This window comes from Amblyomma mixtum, chromosome 10 (genome assembly GCF_055824585.1).
Source record: "Amblyomma mixtum isolate Tamu chromosome 10, ASM5582458v1, whole genome shotgun sequence".
Classification (NCBI taxonomy): Eukaryota; Metazoa; Arthropoda; class Arachnida; order Ixodida; family Ixodidae; genus Amblyomma; species Amblyomma mixtum.
In genome coordinates this window covers 163,525,985-163,541,984 of record NC_143021.1, presented here as the reverse complement: position 1 = coordinate 163,541,984, position 16,000 = coordinate 163,525,985, and the positions used below count along the sequence as shown (strand labels likewise).

The 16,000-nt window shown below is 45.3% G+C and overlaps 1 long non-coding RNA gene and 1 pseudogene across 1 annotated transcript; one reads left to right on the top strand and one right to left on the bottom strand.

The window, feature by feature from the left end:
* Positions 1–1,136: 1,136 nt before the first annotated feature.
* On the top strand, positions 1,137–2,571 carry LOC149327574 (uncharacterized; annotated as a pseudogene).
* A 1,436-nt stretch (positions 2,572–4,007) lies between these two features.
* On the bottom strand, positions 4,008–5,623 carry LOC149327573 (uncharacterized). The gene is made up of 4 exons (XR_016286344.1): positions 5,403–5,623; positions 4,620–4,759; positions 4,450–4,514; positions 4,008–4,358 (listed from the first exon to the last, which is right to left on the bottom strand). It is a non-coding gene; the product is annotated as an uncharacterized LOC149327573 (long non-coding RNA).
* Between the last annotated feature and the right edge of the window lie 10,377 nt (positions 5,624–16,000).

Below are 16,000 nucleotides of genomic sequence, written 5' to 3'. Positions count from 1 at the left end.
AACGTGTTTGGTGTGCTAGACGTGTATTATTTCTAACCAGTTTTCGTTGTGATTCACTAAGCAGGGTTTAGTAGTAGAGCTCGCGCTAACGAATCTTTTTTTTTTATCAGAAAAACCCTCCGCCCCTCAGATAATGCAAAAAATCATTATTTGGGGACTGACATCAACAGCTGTTATGTAGACGCGTGTGAGGCAAAGTCAGTGACCACCTCAGTGTTCCTGCGGGTGACGCCCGGGTCATTTTCCTAAGTTCGTTCACTGCATTTAAAATTAGTAATAATTGGTCATAGCATTATTAACGTTTACCAATCTCATTTTCTTATCCCCGTTTAAACTTTAAAGGGTTCAGTGTGTTAGAAACGCCGATGGCTTGCACAACGGGCCTTCTACAGTGAAGTTGATACGAAAAACATGCTTCCCTATCAGTGTTTCAGGTTCATTTCGAAATATACATTTTTAATAAGACAAAAACTGACGGCTAATATCTCACGATTTCTTTGATTTTCAACCATTTCTGTGACCCCCACGAGTTTCACAGAAAACAAGCTATTTGAAACTGGATGTTGTATGCTTAGTCTATATTAGCATTTTTTTCCCTTCCCGACATAGCCCAGATGGAACAGCATGGATGCCTACAGCGGCGGCAAGAATTTGCAGCACTCATTTTGTGGACAATTGCAGAAGTAATCTACAGGATCACCCATCGTATGTTCCAAGTATTTTTACATCACAATACAGGAAGAAAGCACCACCACAAGAAGGCACACAAAGGTATGAGTAGCAATTGAACAAATCATTTAATTTACATTTGCTTTAAGTAGGCGTTTGAGGCTATGGTGCATGCATGCTGAGAGAAGCAGTGGTTCATTATAACACCATGCAGCTGTGCATGGCGGAATATGCCGGTTGTTACATAAATGCCTGCAGAAATATGCACAGCTATAATATTTCATTGTGCGTTATTGTATTTCTTTTCCAATGCAGGTGGCAGAGGCGTTTAAATCAGGCCGTTTCATCAAAGACGGATAGTGTAACAAAGCAGCACTTGCCTGAAACTGTCAGCTGCAGTGTCTACATCAGTGACACTGGCAACATTTGACGATGCAGAGAGCACTGAAGAGGATTACAAGCACAAAATGGACTGTGATGGCTTCCTTGAAGATGATGGGGTGACAACAAGTGAAACTGACGAGCGGCAGCCTTATTCTACTGATCTTTTAGCAAAAACGAAAACTGACGCTGTAAGAACCTGGTATTTTTTGCAATGCCGAGATGTAAACAACCTAAATGCCTTTGAGTTGTCCCTGTGATGTTTGCTCTACCTAGCTTTAGTTTCAAAGCATTTTGCATACCAAAAACATCTGTAGCAATTGCAATTTTTTTCAGGCATGCCAAACAGAATCTTCAACTACTGGGAGCCTGAGCATCTTTCTGTCAATGACGAATTGTGTGGAAGCATCCACTCAAGTCACTCATATCGAGCAGACTAATAAGGTATAACTGTCATTGAGCTTTTCATCTCTTCTTTTTGCCTGTTCTGCTTTCAACTCTATTGAAACAGGTGTTTATTTAATGCTGAGAATTGCAGATATGTGTTACTGCTGCTCAAAGTTTTCCTTTTTGTTTCGCTTCTAATGCTTATGTTCATTCTAACCTATAAAGGTCACTAGCACGGATGGAATTTGGCGGAGAGGATGTGGCTTTCAAGGTTTTACGTCACTGCAAGAAAATCAGGAAGCACTGCAAGATCTCTGCGGTGTTACATTGCCAATGTTTAGCCTTTTGTTGAACTTGCTACCTACTTCAAGGTACAGAAGCACAGATGTCACACGTGAGGACAGGTTGTGCTTGTTCTTGGCTAAACTTCGGCTTGGGCTAACATACAGCGCCTTGGCAGTTATATTTGGAGTAGGTGAAAGGACTGCATCATCTATTTTCAAGAAAACACTTGATATTTTAAGTGTGATGCTGCAGGAATGGGTGTATGTGCCATCAAGAGAGGTTATAAGGATGTCTATGCCACCTCCATTTAAAGTCAACTACCCTAACTGTAGTTTTATAATAGACTGCTCTGAAATCCGGACGGAGATGCCATCAAACCCAGACTGTCAGCATGTTTTATACTCTAACTATAAGGGAGGCTACACTATAAAGTTTCTTGTAGGCATTATTCCCAATGGATTAATTGCATTTGTGTCAAAAGTGTATGGAGGGCGACAGACAGATTCCTTCATCACTCAGGACTCCGGATTTTTGGAGCTAATTAAACCTGGGGATCTGGTGTTAAGTGACAAAGGATTCCCTACCATTTGGACAGGTGTAGAAGGAAAAGGTGCAGCTCTGCTCATTCCGCCATTTAATTCTGCGGGAGGTCAGCTGTCTGCAGAGGACATGGATAAGACTTACTAGATTGCATCAGTACGCATTCATGTCGAACGAGCGATTCAGCGGGTAAAAATTTACAAAATCCTGTCCAACAGAGTGCCTCTCAGCTTGGTCCCCCAGATGAGCAAAGTAATTTTTGTATGTGTTGCTCTGGTGAACATGCAGCCACCTATAATAAAAAAATAACCTTTCCGGCTTTAGCATTTTTCAACGATTCCCTGTACAAAAGACTGCAACATTCAGAAAATAAAAGGGTATAAAAATTGTTGGAATGTTTTGCTGAAACTTGCCCTCTTTGGGCCTGACAAAAATGGCACTTTGACCATGAAATGGGCACATACACATCAAAACTCCTAAGCCATTCATAGCTCTTACTGTTGCACAAGCAGCAACCTTTGGAGATACTTACCATATTACTGACCACAGCAGCTGTATTCCTTACAATGCAACCAAGATTTAATAAAGAATGATCTTTATTGTGCTGGCAAAAAATGCAAGATGCATGATCCCAGCATAAAACTCGAATGCATATGTATCTTAAGATGCTTGTAAAAGTGCATTACTTTACGTGATCTACCTCCACCTCTAGTTGACCGCACGAATAACAGGTATATTTTAATGAAAATGAAAGGAATCACATGTGCTACAATGCAAAAGTCTGCCTGCAAGCTCGTCAGGCATGTAGTGATAAAACAGCAAAATTGAGAATTTTTCAGAAATGGTCTGGATATATTTTTTCAGCTCGACCTGTTCAGCTACGTTCACATGAACTAATATTCAAACACAGACCAATCCCCACTGAACAAAATGCAAATAAATTTTTATTTAGGCATGCCCCATTTTTCGCAAATAGTGAAAACAAACTTGTTATTCATACACAGCCTCATGCTAAAGAAAATAAAAAAAATAAAATTGGTTTTTCAGGAAAGGGAATGGTGGCACTGACTGTCTCACATATCTGGGTGGACACTGAACTTGCACCGTAAGGGAAGGGATAAAGGAGGAGGGGAAAATAAAGAAACAGGCGCTGTAGTGGAGGTAGCACACGCAAATATACAGATACATATATATACACAAATATCTACACTATACAACATGTGTAATCAGTATCTAACAATAGATGAAGGATAAAAGAGTAAGAACATTAAACATTTCATCAGCCAAGAAGCAAAAAAACGCACGCAAATATGCAGAGACATATATACACAAATATTTACACTATACTACAACATGTGTATTCAATATCGAACAACAGATTCAGAAGAAGGATAAAAGACCGCCGCGGTGGCTCAGTGGTTACAGCGCTCGGCTGCAGACCTGAAAGATGCGGGTTCAGTTCCGGCCGCGGCGGCTGAATTATGATGAAGGCGAAATTCTAGAGGCCCGTGTACTGTGCGAGTTCAGTGCACGTTAAAGAACCCCAGGTGGTCGAAATTTCCGGAGCCCTCCACTACGGCGTCTCTCATAGCCTGAGTCGCTTTTGGACGTTAAACCCATATAAACCAAAGCCTAACCAAAGAAGGATAAAAGAGTAAAAACATGAAACATTTCATCAGCCAGAAAGTAAAAAAAAACACATTGAAATGTTAAAACAACGCTGGAATTAAAAACTTAAAGTAGAAACGCTCCATCTTTGGAATAACTTCCCAAAGGAACAATTCGTCTCTCACAACTTTTACGAGTACTGACTGATTAGGCGAATATACATATAATAGGGCTTTCTGCAAATTTAGTACATATAATGACACTTGTATCTGTGTGTAATATTGGTGTGTCCTCTTGAGTGTGATGATGTCGTCGATGAATGTGAGATATGGGAGGTGGCAAATGCGGTCTTCGTAATTTATTAATTGTGTATTTCTAAATTTAAATGTGCATTTAATTTCAATTAGAACTGTTTCTCCTCCCATTCTTATTAGCCCATCAGGACTGCAGCAGAGCCAGGGTTGCTGCGGCAGCACCACAAGTCCAGTCTGAAAAACCCGAGATGGCAAAGGTCATTTCTCAAAAAATTTGCAATGAGCACATTGAATGCATGTACTGCAAAAGAATGAAAATATTTACCTGGAAAATGCGTGTTTCAAGTTTTCCTTCCAAGCTCTGCCGGGCTTCACCTTCTGTCTTTGTGCCTGTCAAATAGCAAATAGGTATGTATTAAAAATTTCATCTAGAAAATAAGTTTGCATCGTAATTTAATTATTTTTAGCAATTACTCGTGTTGTGAGGAAACAAACCATAGCGCATTGCTGCACTTGCGTAGAACGTAGATTTTGACAGCTGCTCGGCGGCCCTTTGGAGCCCCTCATCACTTTTTTTTGTGGCGACTGTATGGGCTCTCGAACTGCTGAGCCGGTGTCTCCTTTCCTCATGCCATCTGGGAAATGTAAGAAATATTAGCCGTGTGGATAGCACCTAACCGGGCATGAGATAAGTTCGATTTATTAGAGTCCACAATACCGTGCACAGTTCGCCTGGCCCTGTGTAAGAATTGCCAGGTCTGCAACATTCCCATGGATTTTTATCAAGACTTCGTATTTTTCTGCCTGATCGGCACTCATTTCTGACGAAAAGTCATTCGGCTGCGTGGTTTCATCGTCCAGGATAGTGAGATGGTGATATATTGGCCTCGACGCCATTGATGACAAAAGTTCTTCTAAGAGCTCTTTTTCAACAGATTTTGAAGCCCTGTCAATAACATCGTCGAGGACTTCTTTGCAGATTAATTCATCGGCATGTAATGTTGAGAGCTCCACCACTTCTTTCAGTGGGCAAACATCGGGGTAGTTGAGCAGGATGGTGCGAGAAGCAGGCTTCAGATCCAGGCAAATCGCTTTTTCACCTGTTTTCAAAGCGGGGAATATAAAATGAGATTACTGTCTGTGTGTACAAATTAAAAGCAAGCTAATAAATGTACTACCATAATGAGGCTTGTCTGAGTGAGAAACATTTACCGACAAAACTATATAAATGTGCTAATAAAAAAAAACAACTGAAAGGGACTGGCTCTGCACACTTACTTGACAGCAGTTTCTCCAGATCTGCCGAACGCTTCAGCCTCTTGCTCCTCGGCTTTCCCCATTCCTGTGGCTGGTTTGTGCAGGACTGCTCCTCGTGGTTATTTATGAATAAGCACACAGCCGCGGCATGCTTGCAGTGTCCTTGAATTCCAGCCTTGCAAGTGCATTTTCCGCTGCTTATTATAAGCTGTTGCTTTTGAGGGCAAGACCATGAAAGCTGAAAAAAAATATGGCATCATTTATACAGGCACATTTATTTCCCGAAATTTTACACAGAAACATAACATTTAGTGGACGAGGAATTGCTCTTATAATCCAAGGATCAATTTTCATCTGCAAGAATGGAATTTATAAAAGAAAGCAGTTTTTTAAAAAGTCAAAATGTTTGCTTGCGCATGAATTAGCAGTTAAGGCCGATTACTCTGCAAGTAAACTGTTTTGGGGATGCGCGTGATCTCTAATCGGCATTAAAATAAATATACCAACCGTTTATCTAAGTGATAGTGATTACCCAGTCTAGAGCATTTTTTTCTGTTAACAATACGCGAGCAGCTAGTAGGCGAATTTCGTGTGTGTTTTAATTTTTTCTTCAGCCTCGCGCATCTCCTTAAGGGCACTTCATTTTATGTTCAATGAGTATCATCATCATTCAGCAAAAAACGTAACAAAAATTGCGCGCACCGAACTGCTCAGCCATACAAAAGAAATTATTTTGCGAAAACAACCATGCGAAAAATAAAAGGTACTTACTTCGAATTCCACGTTGTAAGTGATGTTGTCAGTCACTTGTGGCACACATTTAGCCGTCACGCTAACGATGTTTTCTTCAACAATTTGCTCCACGGAGTGCACATGACCAACCAGCAGTTTTCCTTTTTTCAAGTTTGCGCTTCGGAAAAAAATATCGCAGTCAACTATTTCTTTAAACCCACATCTTAGGGTGTACATTTTCGTAATCCTCTGCAGCCCGTCAGCACAGACACGAGGGAAGAAGTACGCGACTGCGAGACCAGATTTGCAAGGACACCAGGACGTGCAAAAATGGCCTGATCCACTAGCAGTTCTTTTTTCAAGTTTGCGCAGCGAAAAAAAAAATTCACTGTCCACTATTTTTTTTTAACCCACATCTCAGAGCGTACTGCAGCGACAGAAAGAAATGCGAACAGCGCAGTGCCTAGGCGCTCCGGTGTTGGAATTTATTTTCGTCACGCTTATACTTGGCTAATGTACCTCTCTAGCGTCTTTTTGTTACTACCGAGATAAAAACGCATTGAAGATAAATTCCGACTGCGCAGCGCGTGGGCGCCGTGCTGTCCGCATTTTTTTCTAGCGCCCCTGTACATTTTGCTATCCTCTGAAGCTCGTCAGCGTTCAAGCACGAGGGAAAAAGCTCGGGACTGCACAAAGAGATTTGCAGGCTGGCCAACGCGTGCAAAGTACGTGCAGAACTGGCTTTTTTTCAGGAGAAAGCGCGCGCTCGCGCAGCTACTCAATGGGAGGGGTGACCGGTCTGCCCGCTCAAAAATGCGGAGTCGGTCTGAGAGGGCGCATTTCACTGGCGTCCGCAGCGCCCCCCTGCGAAGCTGCGGTCCCCTATAGCGTGCGGTAAAGTCTAGCTTCGCTGCGCGCGCGCATGCGCCGATTAGCGCGGCAGACTGACTGTAGATCAACTTCCTTGCTGTAGACGCCCGCGCCGCGGGTCGCGCATACGCGCGCACTAAAACGTACCAGAATCAAAACATAAAGGACAGACTCGGAGAGCGAAAAACTGAGGCAGAAAACGACTTCATAAACACTCGGCCTGCGAACGCTGGCCGCGTGACGTCACGCTCCCTCAGTTTTTTTTCCTCCATGTCGTCTTCCTCGCTCGAGCTGCCTGCTGGCTGGCACGCCCACCTCGTCTAATTAGAACCTGGGCTATTTCTTCACCCGTTTGTCGGTGACAGTATGTACCTAAGCTGCTATTTGTTCAATGCACTGTAACCATTTCTTGTAATTTGATTTTACCTTCCCGGCTTGGACCAAAAAAGTCCTCAGTATCACGTAAATAAATAAATAAGTAAAATGCTCTTTAATGCGATGGTGAAATGAGTGAACAGTAAACGACGCTTTAATTTCACATGGTAGAATATTCCAACAGGATATGGCGGCAAACATTGTGGTAAATTTTCCATAGTTAGTCCTCACTCTAGCAAAAGATTATTACGCTGTTGAAACCTAGTAGTATTAGTATTTGTAAGCTGATCAGTAAAACTATAAATATGAGCATAATGACTAGATAGCTCGTACGTAATGACGGATAATTTTACAGCGAATGATTGTTGAAGTGGAAGTATGCGTAAGCTGCGATAAAGTGGTGAAGAGTGCGCATGGAACGAACTGAATGACAAAAGCCTGATGGCTTGATGTTGAAGGCGCTAAGTCTTTCAATGTGTGTGAAATATATATTCCTAGCAGGATAAACAGTAACTAAGGTGACTATGGATATATGCATAATATAATGAACTTATGATGTGCGGTTGAAAGTATGCACGTGTTTTGATTATTACATGAATGCCGAACGAAACCTTCGGAAGAGGGATTGAACGAGGAGATGAAACTTCAAGTGCTTATCTAAAGTGACCCAACGAGAGGGCTGAGTTGGGCTGGTTAGTTCATGTTGAGTGGTACGACGAAACAGCGCTGACGGACGGGACGGAAGACGGAAGGTCGGCGCATGTGTGTCTCTTCTTCCGTCCCGTCCGTCAGCGCTGTTTCGTTGTACGATTAATCTAAAGTGACGCCCAGAAATCTGAAAGTTTCGGAGATAGGCAGGGCATGGTTATTAAGTGTCAGTGATGGCGGAAAAATGATGATTGTGGGAGAAGTGAAATAACATGAAAATTGTTTTTCTGGGGTTCATTTTCAACATTGTTTTTGCACCTCTGGCTACTATTATTTAGGTCTATGTTGAGTTCCTGCTGAAGTGTGGTGGTGGATTTGTGGGAAGTGTAAATGTTTGTAGTTTGTATCATCCACATATAACACGTATCCTGTGTGATTTAGTGCAACAGGAATATCATTAATGAACATTAAGAACAGTAACGGCGTAGTATTGATCCCACCGGGACGCCTATGTATACAGCTCGAGGGGTGGAAAAAAGCATCATTTACAGACACAACTTGTGATCGGTTACTTATAATAACTGCGTATGAACTGAAGAGGTGGGCCGAAAATTCCAAATGATTGTAGTTTTTGAAGAAGTAGGCGATGGGTAATTGAGTCAAAAGTTTTTGTTAAATCGATGAAAATGGCTCCAACGATTATTGTCAATGCCTTGTCTGACATTATCAATGAAATTTATCAGCGCTAGTTCAGTTGAATAACTTGGTCTGAAGGACACTGTTGAGGAGCTAAAAGTTGTCGTCAGGTAAATTATTATCCGCGTGCACAATAGCGTATCAATTACTTTGCTGAAAAAAGAGAATGCAGATGGGACGGTAATTATTGATGCAGTTACGATTGCCTGTCTTAAAAGCGGTGACTATTTTACTAGCCTTAAGAAAGTCTGGAAAGACATCTGGCTTGAAAATGTTGTCAATTATAATGACGGGAATTCGGGATATGTCTTTTGAAATGAGCTTCACTTTAGAAGGATGAATAGAATCTAATCCTGTACCGGTTGTTTTGCGCGATTTAATGACTTGATGGACTTCTTCTGCAGATGTAGGACGCAAGTAGAAAGAGCGCGAGCAACGTGGCAGGGAAGGTGAAGTGGTTACGTCCTGCAAACCCTGGGAAAAGTTAGTGGTGGCTAATCGCACTGGCAATGTAACTAGGGTTCTTATATGCCGCATTTTCACATCTTACCTTTGTAAGACACGTTTACCGACTATCATTGTTTAGAAATTGCTTAATAAGTTGCCAATTACGTCTAGTGTCATTTCCCTTTTTTAAGATGCGATTTTTTATAGTAATTATGCTTTGCAAGTTTCAGCACCGCCGGAAGTATATTGAAATATTTTTTATACCGAGATCGCATAGCATTGTTAAAAGGTTGGGTTTTCAGCTTTTTGCATAAATCATTTTTTTATTCTTAAAACAGATCAGCGAATTAGTAATCCAAGGATTTTTTGGTGTTCAAAACCACTTCACAGCAGGGGTATACTTGGTGCATTGTTCAATGCATGTGGCAATTTTTGTCGAGAATTGTTCGAACGCTTTACTGGGGCATTCTTCCTCCAACTCAGAATTCTAATCAATGCGGCGAATAAACTCGACTAATTCTTCATAGTTAAATGATGCTTTGTTATAATTATTTCGGGGCTTTTTGTTTGTCGAACCTAGACATAAAAAGTGGGGTTGTGATCAGTAATTGAGCAGGCGATTACTCTTGGTGTGTAACCAACATCCGTATTGGTCCGTATATGATCAATTAATGTATTCGAGACAGCTCTGTCAGATCGAGTAGGAGAAAAAATTAAAGATGAAAAGCCAAAGCTCAGCTTACATTGTACATATTCAGAACAGCATGAGCTGCTAGGATTGAGAATATTAATTATGTCACCACATACTACTATGTTCTTATTTTCAATTGCCGAAGTATTAAAGATTATTTGTAACTGAGAAGAAAACTCGATGTAAGATGATGACGGTGAACGATAGACGCAGGTAACTATAGTTTTGCGGTTCTTAAATGGCAGCACAGAGTGTTCAAATTCAAGCCAAATCAATTCGCACTGAAGTTCGTTAAATGAAATATCGCGGCGATGGACATAGTTCAAATCACATCTGATAAACATGGCAAACCACCACCACAACAAGTGTCACGATTCCAGTATTCTGAGACAGTTTCTCAGGCCATATAAATTTTCATCATTTCGCGATAACCATGTCTCAGACATACAGAGAAAGGAAAAGAAGTGGTCTAATAAAGCGAGTAATGTTACAAGGTCATCATGATGTTTGCGTATGCTGCGGATGTTAAGGTGCGGTAATGATATTGAAATCTGTTTGCTTTGGAATAAATCTTGTTTGATTGCAAGAATAAATGTTCATGTACAAGAAGATGGCAAGGTCCACAACACAAGAGATACGATACACCTTGCTCTTATGGGCTTTCCTGGCTTTGTGCAGTTATCGGTCCACAGGTACTTCCACTCCTTTTCCTTTTTACGCTCGCGTGCACGTCCAAAAAGTCGCTTTCGTTCAGGTGTCAGGTGATCATTCACATACAGTGGTTCCTCCGAGCTTTGTGGGAAACCGATATCGACTGTGGACAGCGTACCCTTCCTTGCTTTAGGACAGAACTACATTTTCTTGTCTCTTTACAGGAACCGCGCGATAATATGGGTGTCTGTTTTGGCAGGAACACGATGTGCAATGTCGAGGTCAGAGCGGTTCATGGGACAGCCGATTTTGTCACCAACGGCTTGAACAATCGACACGCAGCATTCACCTTGCGTCGTTGGACACCTTTCAACTCGATGTTGTTTAGGCGTGAGTATTGCTTCAGATCAGACGTGCGCTGTGACAGCTTTTGTAGCGAGAGCTACATTACCCGCAGCATCGCCGTTTCGCTGTGGGCCTTCGGCGCCACTTGTGTGCATGTGCGAGGTACCGAGCGACGTCACAGTCGCGCTGCTGCTCCGCCGCGCGCTTCCGAACGAGAGGAGCCACCGACTGACGTCACAGGTGCCGGCGCCGCCCACCTACGCCCCTCGCCTCTGACCGAGAGACTGCGCATGCGCGGCAAGGGGATAAATGATGTTGACTCGGGGTTGGAAAAAACACATTTTCATGGCGGCCAAGGAGAGCGGGGCCGACGCTGTGCGGCGTAGGAGACGGGAGAAACTCGAGTCGTCGGACCCCGAGGTTGTAGCCTGGCAGTCAGCCGTCCAGGCAAGGAAGAACGAGCGGCGCAGGGCAAAGAGAGATGCGGAGACACCGGTGCAGAAAGTGAGCGCATCGCCGTCTTTCTGGCGGTCAATAAAGTTGAATAACACGTGCCGCCTTCACCACATGTCTCGACTTTAATGTCTAACACGTAGTCATGACGATAAGCAATACAACTAGACGTAACCAGGGATATACCGTACCTCTCGCTACGTATATCCTGGCATAGCTGAGTTAAGCCCCTGCCAATTTTTTTCTTTGTGCTTTGTTTCCTTCGGTAAGGGTTTCGCTGTTTTTTTTTACTGTTTCTTGCAGATAACTGAAAACGTGGCTAGGGTTTCCGTCATCACGGCCATTTCAACCCGAAGCGACTGAATTTCTTTTGTAAGCTCGGCACAAGACGGCATCATTCAACCGTCCCTGCAATTACGAGTAGTTTAGGCAGCAGTGCCAGCAGCAGAAGATTAGGTCAATACCTTAACAATACGTACAAAAAACATGACACACTAACCGGAATGAAGCAGTTCAGGAGAATGAGGGTCTTTATGCGCTGCTTTCCGCAACCTCTGCTGCCCAAACGACGAGAAGCGATCGGCGATACGTCCTTTTGTAGTAGGCATGGCCGGTAAATGTCAGGCGCAGCAGGCTGGTCCTGATGACCAAGCAAGTAGCTGTACACGAGCGGCGGTCACGCATCGTCGTTCTGATATCTCCGAGGCACCGTAGCTTTCAGAGCAGGCAGCATTCTGTTTTTTTTTTTTTTGGGGGGGGGGGGGGGGAGGCAGAAATCATAGCCAGTTGTGATAACATAGCGTCGAACGAGGAGGAGTACTCGATTGCGATGTGACGCATTTTTCAGTCTGTTGGGTAGAAATGGTCCAAATACGTATCATTTCCCACGACATCGCTTGAGGTGATCAGACTCGCCTTCGATGCTAGGAGGGGGAGGAGAAAATATTTATTGTAGCACTGTATTGAATTGGGAAGGGAAGCTATGGATGGACGTTGACCTGGGTGGCCGTCCCTATTCCGGGACGCCATTGGCTGCCGCCGCTGCCCGTGCTCTCTGGACCAGGGCCCGTTGGGCCTACAGGTCCGAGCTGGACAGGGCCGCCTCCCAGCCCTCCCTAGTTGGCTGATTTATAACTGCTACATTTGTATTTAACTGGCAGGCCCACACCATGTGGTATAAGTCAGCATACTGCCCGCAGAATTTGCACCTGCCCGTGAAAGTCGGGTCCACGTGTTTTAGTACGGCGGGATTTAAGAAAGACCCGGCTTGGAGCCGTCTGAGGTGGCACTCCTCGGTTCTGTCGAGACCCTTGGCGGGTGCCGGGAGTACCCTCCTGCAGAGGCGTAAATGGTTTGTGATATCCGCGTAAGAGATTAGCGGAATCGGTATGATAGCCGCGGCAGAACCGGGGAATTGAGTGGAACCCGGGGGAAGGAACGCTCGGGTAGCCGCGTGAGCGGCCTCGTTTCCCTCAACTCCCTGGTGACCGGGCACCCATACTATATGTTTTTTACTCATAGCCGAATTCGAATTGCTCTGAAATGCCAATAGTATTCTGCGGGCGAGCGGCGCTATCCTACCCCGCACGTAATTTCGGCAGGCCTGCTGCGAGTCCGACATTATGTACGCTGCGTCAGAGTGGGTGGCAGCCAGTGCAATCGCCACTTCCTCCAACATTAGCGCATCGCTACTTTTTACCGAGAGCCCGTTCACCTGCTTTCCCTAGTGCACCACCGCAATGGTGCACATGCCCTCCTTGGTTGGCAGCAAGTTTTGTCGCGAATGGGTTCGCGGCCGTCAGGGTCGGCTGAATCGACATCCGCGCCATCACAGCCGACCACGATTTTAGCCTCGACGAAAATCCCGCAACAAAAGAAACGTTGACACGGCAGATATGTCTTGAATACGCCGCAATTAATACGAGTAATTTCTACCGCAAGATATCCGTGTTTGGCTACTAACACATGCTTGTACCGCAGCACGCAATTAGACAGGAGGCACTGCCGGGAGAGCTAATCGGAACGCTCGAACCAACTACCTCGTCCGCAAGCAGCAAAGTGATAGTTAGGGCCCGAAACTTTAGTCATTTGCCTAAACATGCCTATAAAGGCCTAAACGGGGGGTTTTGTAGTTGCTTGCCTTTTTTGTTATTGTTTACTAAATACTACCTATTTAACCGCACTTGTTGCCTATAAATGTCTAAATGCGGCATTTCGGTCTTCGGTGCCGTTTTTGAATTTTGAGACATCTAAGTGCGGTGAAAGGCGCATGCCGATGCACGCACAAAACGTGCCGGTCTCGCAAAACGTTTTTCTCGAAGTGTAACTGGCGCAACCAAACAGGTTCTATAACCTGCTTGAGAGTAACCCGACACCCGAGCTGGAGCAGTCCAGCCTCAATGCGCTCCGTCCAGCCGCAGACCGTTGCCTCAACGCGCGCAAGACTCACACATGCACTCGCACGCTCGCTGCTCGCTCTTCGCTCGGTCGACTCTCAGCCGCCTGCCCCTCCGCAGAGAATGCCCACTTTTTGCCTGCCGCTTCCAGAACACGCGGCACAGACTTGAGCGGGCTCACAACCTTTGCTTCTTCAGCGCTCCCCATTTCATTTCGTATTGACATGTCGAAAGAAAAGGCATCGAGAGGTACAGTACTCACGGATTGAAATAGGACACTCGCAGCGCGTGGCCGTCGCTGCATGCAGCGCCACCCGTGGATGCTCATGGAACCAAGGTGCTGCATTGTGGTGTAGCGCGAGGGCGAGAATATCTAAAAAGCAGAACTGCTCCTTCCGGTCGCCAACAAGCCGGCCTGTGGTTTACCAGTGTAAGTCCAGGCTTGCGCGCCTTCGTGTGCCGAGCAAAATGGTTCGGCGGTGCGCACTGCCCGCTTTGCGGCGTCGTCTGCTTGCGCATCTGCGCGAGCAGACGACGCTCTCGTTACACGCCTTTTGGCGATGGGGCACGCATGCTGTGCAATTAAGACACAGGATTCAGCCACGAGATAGCGCCTTATGTGCGTTCGTAGATATGATAAACATCTGCAGAAAAGACTAGCATATTTCGTGTGAACACCTGTGGAGTAGCCGACGAGAAACTGCCTTCTTTATTTCAGCCTCGAAATGATAACCCCCGGCTTTGTTGGTCGTACTGACGTCAGCAGAAACCGAGCCACAGGTAGCTATATATGGCGAACACAAGACGCACCTCCGTTTCAGACACGAGCAGCAATGCCAGGCATACCCATCTCGGAACGGATGCAGATTGTGACTGTCTGCAGCAGGTTTACCGCAGCAAACAATCGCCGATTTGACTGGACGCCCCCGCTCGTCGGTGAGCAGGATTGTGCGGGCTTTCCGGACGGATGCTTTCATGGCAAATCTGCCCAGAGGATACCGCCCGAAGGTGACGACCGACTCTGACGACGAGCGTATAGTTGGAGCAGCGAGACGGAACCCGAAGGTGACGGCGAAAGAAATACGAAACGACCTGGGGCTCGCAGCCAGCACACATGTAGTACGCGAGCGCCTTCACATGGGTGACCTTCGTTGTTGTGTGGCGGCGATTAAGCCCTTCATATGTTCAGAAAACAGGATCAAAAGGCTGCTGTTTGCACAGGAGCATCGGTCCTGGACAGTGGGAGAGTGGCAGAATGTCATTTTTACGGACGAGACCACGTTTACATCAAAATGGGACCAGCGGCAGCGAGCGTGGAGGAAACGAAACACGAGGTAGGTGGACTCCTTCACAAATTCGGGGGTTACACAGCTTGTGCAAAAAAATCTGCCAACGTTTGCATTTCTTTACATTCCCGTAGCGCATGATAGATGTTATAGATGGTATGTGGGGGCTAGGTATGCGTTTTCATCAAAAACTACGTTTTATATTCCGTGCACTCCGCTACAGCGAGGAGAGAGCGCTTGGCCCAAAACGTTTCACCAGCGCCTTGTTTCGTGCGTTGGACGCAAGCAGTTCGTAGAAATGGTCACTAAAGGCAGTGCATTCTGCCAACATTCAAGAGAAGAACCCCCTATCGTCGCGATTATCAATCGCAGCGAAGTAAAATGTTGTGTTCTTTCCGCTTTCTTCACCCAGGTTCGACGCGCCCAATCTGCATCGTGTTGCAAGCAGCGCTCGATGTAGCGTCAACGTGTGGGGGTGTATTTCCAAAGACGGCTTGGGTCCGCTTGTACGCCTGGACGGCCGCTTTAATGCGGCAGCATACTTAGACCTCCTCGACACCTTCCTCACGCCGTACGCCCTGGATGGCCCATTTAAGGACGGCTTGTTTTACTTCCAGCACGACCGGAGCCCAGTTCACACCGCAGCACCTGTGACTCGCCTGCTGGAAGACGGGTGTGTGATGGGGTTGAACTGGCCTCCGCAAGGTGCGGACATGAATATTATTGAGAATGTATGGGATGAAATAAAGAAGGCCCTGTCTCGTCGCCCGCTCCACAGGTGTTCTTCGGACAACCTGTGGGCGGCTGTTCAAGAAGAATGGGAGAAGCTAGCGCGTTCTTCCTTGGCCGATAGCCTCTACGAAAGCTTGCCACGCAGAATGGCCGCCGTACTCGCTGCTAGGGGCGAAGCAACAAAATACTGAGACTTCTTTTAAATGTTGCACGAGTACAGGCCTGTGACTGCTTCTTTTCTTTTTTCTCCTTACAAAACGGACGAAATAAAGTTTTTCTTTTGTGCATGTCCACGAA